Source organism: Coffea eugenioides, chromosome 9 (genome assembly GCF_003713205.1).
Source record: "Coffea eugenioides isolate CCC68of chromosome 9, Ceug_1.0, whole genome shotgun sequence".
Taxonomy (NCBI): Eukaryota; Viridiplantae; Streptophyta; class Magnoliopsida; order Gentianales; family Rubiaceae; genus Coffea; species Coffea eugenioides.
The window spans coordinates 37,669,989-37,685,654 of record NC_040043.1 but is presented as its reverse complement, the minus strand read 5'-3'; the positions used below and the strand labels follow the sequence as shown (position 1 = coordinate 37,685,654).

At 36.5% G+C, this 15,666-nt stretch overlaps 1 long non-coding RNA gene across 1 annotated transcript; it reads left to right on the top strand.

The window, feature by feature from the left end:
* Nucleotides 1–13,790: 13,790 nt before the first annotated feature.
* LOC113783622 lies at nt 13,791–15,633 on the top strand. The gene is made up of 3 exons (XR_003469930.1): nt 13,791–14,131; nt 14,421–14,531; nt 14,757–15,633. It is a non-coding gene; the product is annotated as an uncharacterized LOC113783622 (long non-coding RNA).
* Nucleotides 15,634–15,666: the final 33 nt, after the last annotated feature.

Here is a 15,666-nt window from a genome sequence, read left to right as displayed (position 1 = left end):
TGCAAAATAGGAACGTAATTACCTATGCCTCTCGAAAGTTAAAACCTCATGAATAAAATTATCCGACCAATGATTTAGAACTCGCAGTTGTTGTGTTTGTTTTGAAGAAATGCCCATATTACTTATATGGAATGATTTTTGAGGTGTATACGGACCATAAAAGTTTTAAATATTTATTCTCCCAAAAGGAATTGAATCTGAGACAGTGGATGGAGTTTTTGGAGGATTATGACTGCACTATTAATTACCATCCTGAAAAAACCAACATAGTGGCAAATGCTTTAAGTCGAAAAGCATAACTAGTAGGGTTAATGATAAAAGAATGGAACCTGTTAGAGGATGTTAGTGAATGGAATCTACGCCTCGAATAAAATATTATGGTGAAGTCGACATTATTGGACCTTATTAAAGAGACTCAAAAGAAAGAATCAGTGGTTCAAAGGTGACTAGAGAAGGTACAAAAAGGGAAACTACCCAATTTCAATCTAGATCCTGATTGAATTTTAAGGTTTCGAAATTGAATTGTGGTACCTAAGAATGAAGAATTAAAAAGGAAATCTTAGAGGAGACTCATCGATCTAGGTATACAGTGCACATTCTGGCAGTGGTAAGATATACTAAGATCTCAAAGGACTATATTGGTGGGATTATATGAAATCAGAAATTGCCCAATTTGTCAAAAAATATCTTACTTGCCAATAAGTAAAAGTCAAGCATACAAAACTGTCAGAATTACTACAACCTCTGAAAATACCTGAGTAGAAGTGGGAACACATTATAATGGATTTTGTGTCAGGTTTGTCGTGAACTCAAGGAGGTCATGACGCCGTTTGGGTGATAGTGGACCAATTGATTAAATCGGCACATTTCTTGCCAATTAATATGAAGTATTCTTTAGAGAAACTTGCCAAATTCTATGTGAATGAGATTATGAGATTGCACAGGGTACCAGTGAGTATAGTGTCTGATACAGATCCTCATTTGTATCCCGATTCTGGCAAAAGTTACAAGAGACTTTGGACACTAAGTTAAATTTTAGTACAGCCTATCATCCTCAATACAGATAGATAGTCGGAGATAACCATTCAAACCCTTGAAAATATACTAAGATCATGTATCATGAATTTTGGACGAAATTGGGGCCAATATATGACATTAGTGGAATTTGCTTATAACAATAGTTATCACGCTTCTATCCAAATGGTACTATATGAGGTGCTCTATGGACGAAGGTGTCATTCACCTATTCACTGGGATAAAGTAGGGTGAGAAAAGTTATAGACCCGACAACAATACCATGGGTTGAAGAAACATACAAAAAGGTAAAGATAATTCGTCAGAGGCTTCAAACGACCCAGAGTCGACAAAAGAATTATGCTGACCATCGGAGAAAAGATTTGAATTTTAAAATTGGAGAGAATATTTCTTAAGGTCATTCCATTGAAAGGAAGGTTCAAGGCGAAAAAAAGAAAGAAACTACAACCAAGATACATAGGACCCTTCAATATACTCTAATGGGTAGGAAATGTGGCATATCGATTGGAGTTACCAGCAAGTTTGTCCTAAATTCACAATGTCTTTCACGTGTCTTTGCTTAAGAAATATCACCCAGACTCGACTCATAGACTGCAACCAGATGATATTGAACTTAACGAGTCTTTAACCTATGAGGGCGACCTATTCGGCTTCTATATCGAAAGGTGAAAGACTTGAGGAATAAGTAAATTTCGCTGGTCAAAGTTTTGTGGAAACATCATGAGGTAGAGGAGGCAACCTGAGAGTTAGAGATAGATATGCAAGAGAAATATCCTAAGTTATTTGCGAGTAAATGTATGAATTTCAAGGTCGAAATTCTTTTAAGGGGGAGAGAGTATGAGGATTTGAAAATTATTTTATATTCTTCTTATAATTTTCCTTATTTTTGAATATGTTAATTTATATTTTCTTTAGACTACTTTTTCTTGCTTTAATTTCTTAAATAGTTTAACGATTGAATCAAGAGTTTTATCTTTTCTTTTATAATTTGGTGCATGTTAAGTTTTGTAGTACATCATGGTAGTGTGATTAATTGGTGAGACGTGTAATAAATTTAGTGGATAAGAACAGTATGGTGTTAAAGGGATTATATGATTAGAAATGTTAAGAGTGTATTAGAGGAACATAAACTAACAATTAAATACTAAGAGAGACAAAGAGATAGAAATGAAATCCTATGCCGCCAAGTGTCGCACCTCTAGGCCACTTTAACCAAAACTTCTTCTAATTTTAATCTTGAAATTTTTCACCAAAATTCCTTCCACGTTTCTTCTATTTTGGCCAAACTCTAGAGAGGAAAAAGGAGAGAAAATAATTTCAATTTTCATCTTGATTTTGGCTTGATTTAGTGAGGAAATCAACAAGAAACATAAATCTAATTCGAAAAAGTTGCAACAAGGGAGTAAGTAAACTTGTGGTGGAGTGATTTGAGAAAGAAAACCTTTGTTTTGCATTTTCTCCTTAGGGTTTGAAGGTATCATGTTAAGAAACTTCCCTTATCTCTCTTATCTTGCAATTTAATGGATATATGACTTGATTATGAAAGTTTTATGGAAGATTTCATGGTTTTATGAAATTGGTTGAATTTTTCAACTTTGATTTGTATTTTTCCAGCCTTAAGATGAGAATTTCTAGTCCTGATATGGACTTGTGAGTTTTGATACGAAGATTTCTAATTTGAATATGCACTTCTAGCTTCGCTATATGATTTTTCTAACTTTAGTGGTCAATTTCTAGCTTAGTTATGGTATTTTCAGCCTTGTGATGCCAATTTCAGTTTTGCTTTGCTTTTTTTAGTCTTGACATGGGAATTTTCAGCTTTAGTTTTGCTATAGAATTTTCCAACTTAGTTTGCAATTTTCAACTTAGCGTTAAACATTTCCAGGTCTGATATAGTTGTTTATGTACTATGTATATGATTAATTTGGTTAGCTCTTGTGGCTTAGAACATGTGCCACTTGTCCCCTATAATATGTGGCCTTAATTGAGATTAATTTGCTATGAAACTAGAATTGAAATTGGAGGGTAATCTTGAAGAAATTAGAGGAGATGCTGCTGGATTCTCTCTCTTATTGTGTAAGTGAGTGAGAGTGAGGGTGAAGGTGCGAATTTAGGACGGTTTGGACTTACTTTGCTTAAAGTTGTTTGAATCCACCTTGATTGTGATGCATAAGCTGGATTTTTGTCAAAATCATGCATTTTACAAGGAGCGAAATAATAGTTACTTCAAACATGTTTTCTAGTAGCTTGTATCCAGTTTCAAAATTGAAAATTTTAATCGCTTTTTTTCCAAATTCGTATGCATACCTCACATATGTTTTGCTAAACCTTATGAGTTACATTTACATGAATTTCTCTTTGATATTGATGAGAAAAGTTGGGCATTTTGAAACCTTGTTTGATTGCATCTTGCTATATGATATTCACTCGCAGATTTCGAGAGTAACCAGGGTGTAGGGTCTGAGCTTGACATTGACAAGTAGTGAACCATTGGTGAGTATTTCAATTGCATATTATTACTTGCTCCTTGATTGAAGTGAAATTTTGCTTGCTTATGCTCGTGTGTCTTGAATCTGGTAGGGTGAGTGTGTACTTTATCACATTTGTCCTAATTTGACATTGTTTACATATGAAATGAGATACGTGTGCTTGACTTGAACATCAGTTGGACATGTTGTTTCACTGGCTATATGATATGTTTGGAATCCCAAATCCCGTCGGCTAGTTGGTCAAATCGAGCTAGTAAGGGTTTGGTCGAGGTGACTGACGAACCATGGGTCTTGTATCTTGCTACTGGCACTGGTATACTCAAATATTATCCACTTGTTACTTGATTGGAGTGCGAACTCGGTAAAGAGGGATGATTGGTGAACGAAGACTGGGGTGAAGTGGTATTCTATTGGATCTTGATATTGTATTTCAAGGTTGACGGAGTGCCAATGGTTGCAAGACAAGCGGCCAATGCAAGAGAAATGTATCATTCCATTTGAAAGTGCTACTTGCCCTTGTTTGCCTGTTATTGATTTGCTTAATTACTATTTTCTTACTTGCTCTAAAATTGCTACTTGATTTGCATGATATTTGAAATCTCACTGAGTTTTGGCTCACCTTGTTAGTTTGTTTTCCTTACATGGGGCGAGAGCAAGGGCGTGTATTTGGGATAGGCTGGATTATATCTAGATCTTTTGATTCTTATATTTGTAATAGCACTAGTGCTCATCTAGGGTTAGGAACTCAGTTAGAGTTTGAATCTTTTGTTACATTTTGGATCTGTATGGATATTCGAAGAAATCAAATGTGTATATATGTATTTAGTTTGAAACTGCTGCTTCTCTTGTTCGTGAAGTTATCATACATGTTTCCTATGAGGACCCGAAAATTATTTTTAAACTTTCCCCTGTTTTTGAAAAACTAATTTTTATTTCCTTTTAGTTTACTTTACTTGCTTATTTGCTAGTCTTAATTTGATGGTAATTTTAAAGGTTAAGTTAAGATTTTTCTATTTTTCCTTTTATAATTTTGATGCATGCTAAGTTTCGTAAAGTATTATGGTAGTTTGACCGACTAGTGAGATGTGTGTATTATATTTGGTGAATGAGAACAAATGTGGTACTATAGGGAGTGTGATTAGAAGTGTTGAGTATATTAGAGGAGCATAAACTAGCAATTAAAGGCTAAGAAATATAGAGAGACAGGAATGGAACCTAGAGACGACAAGTGTCAACGTAGGAAGCTTTCTTTGACTAAGACTTCCTTTAGTCTTTATCTTGCAATTGACCAAAAATTTCCTTCATTTCTTCTTCCTCATGAATGAATTGAGAGAGAAAAGAAGAGAGAAAAAACTTTCAAATTTCATCTTGATTTCCTTGCTTGATTTGTGAAAAATCCAAACACCAACCCTAAACCACACCGATTACTCTTGAGTTGAGCTTGGAAGGAAGCTTTTGGTGGAGTTACTTGAGAAAGAAAGCCCTTGTTTTGTATTTTTTCCTTGGAGTTTGAAGGTATGAAGCTAAGGAACTTGCTTCTCTTTCTATTCTTGCAATTTTTTGGGCATATGACTTGAATATGGAAGTTTTGTGGCTGGTTTCATGGATTTGTGATGTTGTAGGAATTTTTCAGCTTTTATTTATATTTTCCAGCCATGAATTGGGAGTTTCTAGTTTTGATTTGGATGTGAAAGTTTGGATATGAAGATTTGTAGCTTTGGTATGAAATTTTAACTTCAAAATAGGATATTCTAGCTTTGGATGTGAAATTCCAGCCTAGGGTTTAATTTCTCCAACTTGAGTATGTGATGGCTATATGCTATGTATATGCTTGATTTAGTGAGTTGGTGGCCTGGTATGTATATGCGTGATTTGAGACTGTTTTGTGGTGAGAATGAAGCCTTGAAAATGGTTGGAAATTAGGGAAAATAAGGGGAAATGCTGCTGAAAATTTTTCCTGCAGGAAACTTTGAGCAGTTTTGGAAAATCTGTTATATCTTACTGTAGAAAAATTCAAATTGAGTTCCGTTTATTGCATTTGAAACTAGACTCATAACTCTTTTAACTGTGAAAAAATCAGGGGTTGGTTCATCTCCTATAAATATCAGTAAATTTACAAAGCTTCTTGAAAAATCATGACTGTTCTGTTTTGCACATGAGACAGTAGTGATTTTGGACTGAAAATTTGACTAATCTATGAGTTGAATTTTATGAAGATGTCTTCTAAAGTCTATTAGTACTTTGAATCTATTTTCTAATGTGTAAGTTTTGTGATTTTTCGACCTACGAAACTCAAGTTATACTTTTTCAAAACATGTCATCAAAGCTGGAAAATTTTGTCAAATGAATTGAGTGGAACTTGAAAAACTTTGAGAAAACTTTTCTAGGTCTTAAACCTTAATTGATGTGATTTTGGATGGTTTTGTGGCCTTAAACAAGTGTATTTCATAGTCCTAAAATGCACTTGGACATTCTTCGATTAGTTTTCAAGTTGTCTTTGAGTTTTGTGTTTTGAGGGGCCAATTTTAGATAGGCGTATGCCTCATGTTTAAGGCTAAAGTGAGTATCTTATTAACCTAAATTTTGAATGATCAGACCATGACATCTTGTCTTGGTTACTTTTAGGGTTTAACGGTGGGAACGAACACGACCCGGAGTCGAACTTTTAGCTTTGGTCTACTTTAAAAGGTAAGTGTTCCTTGCATGTGTAGGCTTTAAATGACTATGTGAAATATTGTGAATGTTGCTGGAATGTTAAATGCTTTCCAATGATTGCTAAATAGATTTTTGATGGACGAGTGTGTACTTTATCGCACTCGACCCAAGCAAAAGTGAATTTTCAATGATTGAATACTACTTGTGCATGAATGTAAACCTTTTGGCTGAACTGGGCTCTTGCCTTTCGTTGCCAGTCGACTTGAGCCAGAAGCGGATTTGGTCGGGCGGCTGGTGACCCTGGGACAATGTTTGGTATACTCGAGTATTACCACGAAATCTGGTGGAGTACTGGTCAGTGAATTCAATGCAATGATATCAATGAATGAATGACAAGAACATTGAAGGAGTTTTCACTTGCAAATATTTTCTAATGTCGGAAGAATAGGAAAAATGGTTGGCGAATGAATGAATGAATGACTTGAATGAATGGCTCCAAGTGAGCACGTATCCTCCGAATGATTGAATGTTTATTTCTTGAATGACTGGATATTACTGTGCAAAGTGTCAAACTGTTTAAATGCAATGTTTTCCATGAATTTCCTAACCATGATTGGCATTTGTTTAGGAACCACTGGGTTTTTACTCATTCTTTAGTTTTTGTTTCTTACAAAAGTGGAGGTTTGGAGCAACTAACGTGATTAGTGTGTATAAGTTCCTTGTACTTGTACTTTTATGGATTTAATACAATTGGAATATTTGTCAATGTAAAGTTACATTTCACTTTTGACTTGTAAATGAAGTTGAATTATGGTTGATTTGAGAACCTTACCATTTTCGAGAATGCTAGTGAGTGAGTCCTGGTAAGAGTTAGGTAGGCGGTCCGCCAAACCCTTGGATTCGCCCTACGGAGAGGTGGGGTTGTCACAGGTGGTATCAGAGCCACTTCGTGTGGTCTCTGCGTGGGGTGAACTTGGGCCAAGTGGTGTTATGGTCCCTATTATGTGAATGAGTAAAGGATTTAGTACTATTCTAGAGCATAAGCTGTGAATCATGAATGTTATGGGCGTAAAACTCGTATCATGATACTTGGAGAAGATAGATATGTATGTCAGGTAGGAATCTCTAATATAGGTGATTTACTCTTGGAACCGGCCGGCTTGAATTGTGAATTATCCTATTTTTTGATTCTTGTACCCTAGTACCAAAGAATTGATACTTTTATGACGGTTACGAATGAAATTGAGGTAAGTGTGGAAGATGCGATTAGGTCATGCTTATATGAATTGTTTCTGGATCGAAAGAATAGATTATTACCTTGGATTGGCATTACTAATGATGTATTTGAATTTGTACCTGCAATTGAAGCGGGTTGTACTTTGACTAATTTGAGATGCTTGTGGATGAGGTAGTACAAGTGAACGTAGCCAAGGGAGGTCAAGGGTATGCAGGCCCTAATAAATTTAATCTTGAACCTAAGTTAGGGCAACCTGCAACCGAGGGAGAAGTAGAATTAGTTGGTTCGATAATGACCTAGGTTAGAGACTCGAGAATGCAGGACGTGGGTGTAGGTAACTGGGATGACAAACCATTTCTTGTTCTATCACTGTATGTATGCTGCTAGTGACGTGTCAATGCTAATGTGTATAGTATCTTCTTTGTTTTCGTCACTTGGTTTTGATCAAGTTGATATGTAAAGTATCTTTGAAACTTAATGAATGAACTTGAAATGCAATAAATGTATTAAGTGCATTTTCATATCTTTGACTGTGTGATTTAAAAATGTCTTTCTTTTGCTGCTATAGTCGATTGATTTTGTTTATGTACTACATAACCTTTGGAAAAAAAAGAGAGTGAGAAGGGTATGGAGGGTAGACGAAATCAAGGACGAGGGGTTAGTCGGGGACGTGGGGCTAGCCGTGGACGTGGAAGTAGGCAAGTATAAGAACCAAGAGAAACAAGAGATGTGGCGGCAGAGCAGCAACAGGAACCAAGGGCTGAAATAGGGGATTAGGTAGCGATGGCCATATAACGAATGACTAATATTTTGGCACGACTAATGGAACAACAGGGTCAGGCACCTGTTAACCAACTTAGGGACCCTAGAGCGTTTCCAAAAATTTTCTCCATCAAAATTTCTTGGAGGGTCCGATCCAGAGACGGCTGAGCATTGGTTGGAGGCTATGGTTAATAATTTTACCGCCTTGAATTATTCGGAGGAAAGACAAGTGGCATTTGTCGTCTTTCAGTTTGAGGGACTGGTCAGGGCGTGGTGGAATGTTATTAGGGCAAAATGAGAAAGATAACAGACAGCATGGACTTGGATAAATTTTATGAGAGAATTTAATGAGAAATACTTCCTACCTCTAGTCCGAGAGAAGAGAGATGATGATTTTATTAGATTACGTCAGGGAACCCTAAGTGTAGCTGAATATGAAACACAATTCACTAAATTGTCCAAATTTGCTCCTGAATTGGTAGCTACGTAGCAAAGGAAGGTGATGTGATTTGTACAGGGGTTAAATGTGAAAATGCAAGAGGCTTTGGCAGCTGCGCAAATTAATACATTCACAAAAGCTCTTGAAAAAGCTCAAAGAATTAAAATTGCGAGAGCGCAAGTAAAGGTTTTTCATGCGAGAAAAATGAGTACGCCTATTAGTACACCTAAAGAATCTAAGGAAAATGTAACGCCCTCCAAAGTAAGAAGAGCGGACTTTCCGCACTACCTACCATGGACATTAGGACAATTAGAAGGAGCTTCTTCAAGAGTAGTTCAAGTATAAAAAAGGTAACAAGAGGAAATCCCTCAAGAAAGCCGAACGGTGGTTTCTCGTTTGGTTTGTAGATACTGTGGGAAGACAAATCACACTGAGAATGAATGCTGGAAGAAAGGACGAAAATGCTTGATTTGCGGGAGTGCTAACCATTAAATTAACAAATGTCCGAGGAATCAGCGACGAGGGAATAATGCTCAACAAGTGGATAGAACCACCCCTAAGCAAGCTAAAGAAAGAGGAAACAAACCAACAGTGCCAGCATGAGTATATGCCATAGACAAGCAACGGGCTCCAGAGTCGTCTGAAGTGATGGAAGGTAAAAATTTCGAGAACGAAATTTTCTTAAGGGGAAGAGAGTATGAGGACCCGAAAATTATTTTTAAACTTTCTTCTATTTTTGAAAAACTAATTTTTATTTCCTTTTAGTTTACTTTACTTGCTTATTTGCTAGTCTTAATTTGACGGTAATTTTAAAGGTTAAGTTAAGATTTTTCTATTTTCCCTTTTATAATTTTGATGCATGCTAAGTTTCGTAAAGTATTATGGTAGTTTGACCGACTAGTGAGATGTGTGTATTATATTTGGTGAATGAGAACAAGTGTGATACTATAGGGAGTATATGATTAGAAGTGTTGAGTATATTAGAGGAGCATAAACTAGCAATTAGAGGCTAAGAAATACAGAGAGATAGGAATGGAACCAAGAGATGACAAGTGTCAACGTATGAAGCTTTCTTTGACTAAGACTTCCTTTAGTCTTTATCTTGCAATTGACCAAAAATTTCCTTCATTTCTCCTTCCTCATGGATGAATTGAGAGAGAAAAGAAGAGAGAAAAAACTTTCGAGTTCCATCTTGATTTCCTTGCTTGATTTGTGAAAAATCCAAACACCAACCCTAAACCACACCGATTACTCTTGAGTTGAGCTTAAAGGGAAGCTTTTGGTGGAGTTACTTGAGAAAGAAAACCCTTGTTTTATATTTTTGCTTGGAGGTTTGACGGTATGAAGCTAAGGAACTTGCTTCTCTTTCCATTCTTGCAATTTATTGGGCATATGACTTGAATATGGAAGTTTTGTGGTTGGTTTTATGGATTTGTGATGTTATAGGAATTTTTCAGCTTTTATTTATATTTTTCAACCATGAATTGGGAGTTTCTAGCTTTGATTTGGATATGAAAGTTTGGATATGAAGATTTGTAGCTTTGGTATAAAATTTTAGCTTCAAAATAGGATATTCCAACTTTAGATGTGAAATTCCAGCCTATGATTTAATTTCTCTAACTTGAGTATGTGATGGCTATATGCTATATATATGTTTGATTTAGTGAGTTGGTGGCCTGGGATGTATATGCTTGATTTGAGGCTGTTTTGTGGTGAGAATAAAGCATTGAAAATGGCTGAAAATTAGGAAAAATAAGGGGAAGTGCTGCTAAAAATTTTTTTCGCAGGAAATTTTGAGCAGTCTTGGGAAATCTATCATATCTTGGTGTAGAAAAATTCAAATTGAATTCTGTTTGTTGCATTTGAAACTAGACTCATAGCTCTTTAATTGTGGAAAAATCAGGGGTTGGTTCATCTCCTATAATTACCAGAAAATTTACAAAGTCTCTTGAAAAACCATAACTATTCTGTTTTGCACATGAGACAGCAGTGATTTTGGACTGAAAATTTGACTAACCTATGAGTTGAATTTCATGAATATGTCTTCTAAAGTCTATTAGTACTTTGAATCTATTTTCGAATGATGTAAGTTTTGTGATTTTTTGACTTACGGAACTCAAGTTATACTTTTTCAAAGAATGTCGCCAAAGTTGAAAAATTTTGTCAAATGAATTGAGTGGAATTTGGAAAACTTTGAGAAAACTTTTCTAGGTCTTAAACCTTAATTGGTGTGATTTTTGATGATTTTTTGGTCTTAAACAAGTGTACTTCATGGCCCTAAAATGCACTTGGACATTCTTCGATTGGTTTTCAAATTGTCTTTGAATTTTGTGTTTTAAGGGACCGATTTTAGATAGGAATATGGCTCATGATTAAGGCTAAAGTGAGCATCTTATTAACCTAAGTTTTGAATGATCGGACTATGACATCTTGTCTTAGTTACTTTTAGAATTTAACGGTGGGAACGAGCACGACCCGGAGTCGAACGTTTAGCTTTGGTCTACTTTCAAAGGTGAGTGTTCCTTGCATGTGTAGGCTTTAAATGACTATGTGAAATGTTGTGAATGTTGCTGGAATGTTAAATGCCTTCCAATGATTGCTAAATGGATTTTCGACGGGCGAGTGTGTACTTTATCGCACTCGACCCAAGCAAAAGTGAATTTTCAATGATTGAATGCTACTTGTGCATGAATGTAAGCCTTTTGGCTAAATTGGGCCCTTGCCCTTCGTTGCCAGTCGACTCAAGTCAGAAGCGGATTCGGTCAGGCTGCGGGTGACCCTGGGACAATATTTGGTATACTCGAATATTACCACGAAATCTGGTGGAGTATTGGTCAGTGAATTCAATGCAATGATATCAATGAATGAATGACAAGAGCATTGAAGGAGTTTTCACTTGCAAATGTTTTCTAGTGTCGGAGGGATAAGGAAAATGGTTGGCGAATGAATGAATGAATGACTTGAATTAATGGCTCCAAGTGAGCACGTATCCTCCGAATGATTGAATGTTTATTTCTTGAATGACTGTATATTACTGTGCAAAGTGTTCAAACTGTTAAATGCAATGTTTCCATGGTTTCCCTACCTGATTGCTTGTTTAGGAACCTCACTGGGCTTTTAACTCATTCCTTTAGTTTTTGTTTTCCTTACAGGAAGTGGAGGTCTGGAGCAACTAAGCGTGATCTAGTGTGTATAAGTTCCTTGTACTTGTACTTTTATGAAGTTAATATAATTGGGATATTTGGCTATGTAAAGCTACGTTTCACTTTTGGCTTGTAAATGAAGTTGAATTATGGTTGATTTGAGAACCTTACCATTTTCAAAAATGCTAGTGAGTGAGTCCCGACGAGAGTTGGGTAAGCGGTCCGCCAAACCCTTAGGTTCGCCCTAGGGTGAGGTGAGGTCGTCATATTTCCGATAGATTTGAGTGAGTTCTGATGAGAGGTAGGCAGACGATCCACTAAACTCTGGGGTACGCCCTAGGAGTAGGTGGGGTCTTCACAGGTGGTATCAGAACCTAGGTATCCTAATTACTTTGCTTCATTTGCTGTAGTAGTCGAAGTGAACAAATTATATCCTTGAAGGTATATCGTGAATGCTTTAAGGAGTGGGATGTATCTACTTGTTGAACACGTGACTTGGCACCTAATGGTCTCCCTAATAATAGTCAATGTTTGTATTTGTTTGAGGTTAAATCCTTATAAGTATCTGATTATATGTGTGCTATGCATTACTATTCTTGGATTTAAGCGAGGATTCATCCTTTGTAGTTCGTAATGAAGGAACCTCGATTAGAAAGGGTAGTACATGCAAAGTGATTCAATTGTAGGCATGATAGGAGATTTACATAGTGGACTAGTTGCCAACGCATAGTTGTACGATTCCAAAATTTAGTAAGTGTAGCAAACAAATTTCGTAGTTACGTTCTTCTTTCATCGAGTTCCAAATTTATATCCCCGTGAATATTTTAAACCTTCTCTGACCTTCCTTAGCACAATAGTTTAACCATTACGTTCGTAAGACTATTCCCTAGGTAAACTTTTGCAGAAACATCTGGGATGAAAGAAAGCTACTTGGGAGTCGGGGAAAAACTTTGTCTTATAAGCACAAGTTAAAATTTCGAGAACGAAATTCTTTTAAGGGGGAAAGAGTATAAGAGCCCGAACATTATTTTTGTCACCTATGATTTCATTTAGATGGTTTTTTTGTCATCTATGACCAAGTTCAAAGTCATATACAAGCATGAAGATGGTTTCATTGGATAGGTTCATTTATATGCAAAACTAGTTTGTGCTTTACAGTTTATGGTCCCTACTTCTTTGTTTATGGTTGTTTACACTAACTTTTGTTTTTTTTTCTTCTTTATATAGGTACTGAAGTATACCAATCAGGTTTTTACAAGTAAATGGCAGTACAAGTGGTTGGATTTTGCATCTTATATTTATGGTAGTTTACACTTACCTATATTCTTTATCTTCTTATTTATTGGTACTCGACAGTATAAATGCTTGGATTTTGCAAAATGTAAAAAAGGACTCAATCTTTCTTTTGATCAGTTATTCTTGTTTACTTAATGCGTATCTATGGAATGTTGATATGGCAATTCATAAAGATGCGTATCTATGGAAATTGGTAAGTTATTCTTGTTTACTTAATGTGTATCTATGGTTGTTTACTTATTAGAAGTATAAGTTGAGTTATTGGATATGGCAATTCATATTTTTATTATTTTTTAGAATGATTCTTTTGATATTCTCAATTATCTGCATCTTTATTTGCTGTCTTGACTAACTCAAGTTCTTTCTCATCTTACTTGCAGGTACTTAAAGTCTAAAAATTCAAACTTTTTGAACTTGATATTGTGCAAAGATTGGAGTAGTAAAAGTGCTTACCAATTTGTAAATTAAGGGTACGTTTGGTTCCCTGTAGAATTGGAGTGTAGAATTGGAATTGGAGCTCCAATTTCAATTCTTGTGTTTGGGTACTATCTTTCCTATAGAATTAGAATTGAATTACAATTCTAAATCGATCGAATTCCATGGTTCCAATTCTTTGGCTGAACCAAAGAATTCCAATTCCAATTCCACAACTAAACGGGTCCACGCGCGGATCTAGTATGGGTCAAAAATTAAAATCGGGTCAAAAGATATTGACACCCCTTTCTTCCCGTCTAACTCACCATTTTCCTCAGCCGCTAGGGCTCTGCTCTCCACCATCACTTCCACCTGCAATCCTAATACCTTACCTTTCCCACCACCGTCTCCCCCCTGCCTTCCATTTCTCTGGCCACTTCCTCCATCCTTCGCCACTCTCGCCACTGTCCACCCCAAATTTCAGACACATTTAGGGCTTGTGAGACACCCAGGAAGGATAATGCTTGTGAGACACCCAGAGGGATCGAGAATTGCCGAACCAAATTGCACCCAGCAAAGCAAACAAGCCTAGATCTCTCCAAGTCATCATTTCAGGCCTCGATACTGTTCACCATAACCATTCCAGCCTCCGCTCAAACGGGTTAGTCATGTATCTGTATACGTATAATCTACGGACCTCTGAATCCGTTGTTATTTTCGTTTGAATCGATTAGATTTAAGTATTCAAGCTTTCATTTCATCCGTCATATCAGTTCTGAACTAAGATCGGAATCGGGAAGTCGTTCGCATATTTTTGTATGTTTTAGAAGTTTGTGTTTGGGATCGAATTCGGTTGGAGATTGAAAGTCGTAATTGCAAATTTTTTGTTGGGGCACTTCTATCCGAGTTCTACTGCCATAAGATCTGTGACCGCCTTTTTTCTTTTGCAGTTTTTATCTGGGCCTCCGTAGGCATTTCTGGGCACCTCAGTTCATCTTGAAGCTGCAGAAACTTCCTGGTTTCTTCCCAGATTCCCAACAAAAAGGCGAAAGAGCTGCTTGGTAAGCGTCTTTAACTCTCCCTATTTACATACTTCGCTTATTTTTCTCCTCCTTTCGCTACTCCTGTCTTGTGAGTTAAATTATATTGAAGTCTCATCAAATCTTTCCTTTTGATGAGACTCATAGAAGGCTTTAGAAGGATTCTGATGTTTCTCGTAGCCAATTAGTCTTGTTTTTAGAAAGAAAGCTTTGTCGGGACTTTTCTGTTTCTTTCTTTTGTTGCAGTGTGCTGGAAAATCCTTACCAGCCGAAGCTTTAAGTCACTAGAATAAATTTAGGACATCTCCAAACAATTTTGTGCACATAAGTGATGATCTCAGCAACATCTCCAAATTACTTTTGCAAAAAGATTCCGTCCAGATAAGTCAGCATAAGTTCTTCATTTAACATATGTATGGATTTTTTAGGTGCCTATTTGCCTCTCACTTTTAGTTCTATAATGCAGTGGCTGCTGAATCTATTCTTAAGAACATGACATTGTGATGTTTTTCTGGTGCATATTTGCCTCAGATATGGCATCTGAAACAACATCTCAGTCAAAAGGGAAAGGCAAAGGGTATTTCACTTGGACTCCTGATATGGATCGTGTAATGGGCACCTGTTTTATTGACCAAATGAACCAAGGAAACAAATTGGATGGTAAATGTGCATGGAAGACAGCAGCCTACACCGCCGTAATGAATGCTTTATTCGATAAGCTATATATATGATAAGTATCTGGAGTGGTCACCTCAGAATTGATATGCGTCACCTGGGAATTGATATGCGTAGAACAGCTATGCCGAATAGGAAAGATTTTTGGGTGAAACAGAGCGAGCAAGATCCATCTCTGAGCTTGCAATTCAGCAACCTGCATTAGACATTCCACAGTTACTATGGAAGGAATCCATCGACTTTGAGATACCGGTGAAGGACTTGTCCTTGAGCTGCATGAACCTATGTGGTGATCAATGTTGCTGTTTTTTTTTTTTTGTTTTTTTCATGCTATCCAGATGCTTGTTGAGCTCATTTCACATCATACTAGAGATTGGTTAAGAAGTGTTATTTGTCGAGTCTGATTGGACATGCAAGTCAGAAAATGATACTTGTGTTGGCATTTAAATTTTGCTTCCAAATTTTTATGCTGGCCTTCGGC